A 2,147-nucleotide genomic window follows, 5' to 3' on the forward strand; every position below is an offset into this window, starting at 1 on the left:
GATTGTATTCTCCTCAGAGGTTCCAGGTCTCTCTGAGTTAGGGTCTTTCCCTTCCAGGAATTTTTCTATGGATCCACCTTTCTGCTGACCCTTCTTCATTTTGCTAAGACCTGAGTTGGGGAGGTGCTTGGGATCGCTAAAGGCTTTGCTCACTAAATGCAGTTTCTCTCGCTGGCCAGTAGGAGGTGTTGGTTGCTTTCTCTGGAGTGTCTGTCACTTTGACTGAGGCCTTCTCCCTTTGATTGAAGCGAGGGGTTGGAGTTATTGAATTCTTTTGCCTTCAATCAATGCTGGGCTTTACCCTGGCCTGAGGTCATTCCTCAGCTGGGCTGTTTCTTCTGCTGACACACCAGGCCCTGAGGCAGAATTAGTTTGCATTTGTTTGCTAGGGAAGAAATCTGAGTTGTAATGGGACTCAGACCAGAGGAGCCCAGGGATGGAGTCTGAAGCTTTCCTGCTCCAGAACTTCCCCCCAGCCCTGTGTGAAAGCTCCCGGGGTATAGCACCAACAGCAGCGCCTCTGCTCTCCAGCTGACTCAAGCCCCTGCTGTGCAGTCCCACCACCAATCCAGCAGGTCCAGCTTTTGGGCCCTCAGACTCCCGGTTCCAATTCAGCTGTTAATCTGGCTGATCTGGGGCTGATCCTCCCTCTGAGTCCAGACTCACTCGCTGGAATTCAGCCAAAGCTGCTGCCAGAGACAAATCCTGAGGTAGATGTTCTTTCTCCTGGCTTTTCTTTCTGAGTTTTGTGGATCAGATTTCTTTTAAGAGGTTTGTTTCATGTGATAGATGGGGAAGAGATCAGGAGACTTTCTGCTATCTTGGCCGGAAGTCGTAAGTATCATTTTCAATAACTCTGTAAGGTAATGCTCTCATATCTATACAATGCCATATTGTACTCTGGAAAGTAAATCCACCATCTCTATAAAAATGATCAAACTTTCCTAAAAATAGCAATTGAAGTCTTTTCTAAATCTATTTGACTCAAAATCATATCCATCATTATATGTATTGTAGTCATCAGAGCCTCCATATCTTCCACCAAAGGGAGCTCATCACTTTCAAACTCAGATCCTCTATGCTGTTATAGCATCTACCAGCTCCAGGTCTGCCATATAAATCTTGCCACTGCATAACTATTAGTTTTCCATGAGGATCATAATCAGTATGAATTTCTACTCAATTGCTCTTAATGATTTTAAAGTACCTGTACCCTATTCTTTCCTTGTGTTTCTTTTCTGTGAAGCAAACTTCACTAGGGCATCTCTTGTACTTCCCTGAAAGTCCACAGGCAGTGTTTTCTTTTATGAGACAATTTCCAACCCTGAGAAAAACTGAACCTCTTCCTTGCAATAGCAAAATGGTGTCCTCCATGACACATACAGTCATCATAAGCAGTGTCATATCTATTTGGACTGCTATGCTCCAACATTCTATCCATTTCAATGATGATTGACTTGAAAACTTCAACATGCCTATGTCCCATAGTATCTCTGTCTATTCAGTGCCAGTTTTACCTCATCTTCTGATCCAAGTTCCATGTGGTCTGCCTTTTTAGATGTAGATAAAACAAATACCCAATATTCTATTTTGAATTTTACATTTCGAGAAGAAGTGTTGGACTTTTTCATTTAAGCAGGACAAGGATAAATCCAGACCTTCACCACAAGGCCCTCTCTGCTTTTGGTGTTCAGCATCATCTTGTTCAGTCTGTGGTGGCAGCTCAATACTTGAATTTGGTAAGGCGATGTAGAAATCTTACTTATCCCTTTAAAGGAACATTTTTAATTTAGAAGCTAATGCAGAATAAGTTAATGTTCATAAAAGCATTGAAGATAATAGGGGAAAGCATTTGCAAAGATACTATACCCAAGGGAAAGATCCTAAAGATAAAAGACTGGTAAAAAATGAGGAAGAAAAAAATTAATGATGATGTTAAATTGGCACAGTTATTGAGTCTATTATTTAAGTGAATTCTTCCATTAAACAATTGCAGATAATGAAGAAATAATAAAGACCTTAAAAATGTCTATTGACAGAAAGTAGATAAGGAAATAAAGTAATTGGAAAATTTTCCATATGCAAATCAGTAGGTCCCAATGAAACCACCTCCCTTTTTTTCCCCATGATGTTAAAGAAATTGTCTT

At 40.8% G+C, this 2,147-nt stretch overlaps 1 pseudogene; it reads right to left on the bottom strand.

The window, feature by feature from the left end:
* Positions 1-816: 816 nt before the first annotated feature.
* Positions 817-1,700, bottom strand: LOC141519235 (heterogeneous nuclear ribonucleoprotein H-like; annotated as a pseudogene).
* Positions 1,701-2,147: the final 447 nt, after the last annotated feature.

Source organism: Macrotis lagotis, chromosome 3, assembly GCF_037893015.1.
Source record: "Macrotis lagotis isolate mMagLag1 chromosome 3, bilby.v1.9.chrom.fasta, whole genome shotgun sequence".
In the NCBI taxonomy this organism is placed as follows: domain Eukaryota; kingdom Metazoa; phylum Chordata; class Mammalia; order Peramelemorphia; family Peramelidae; genus Macrotis; species Macrotis lagotis.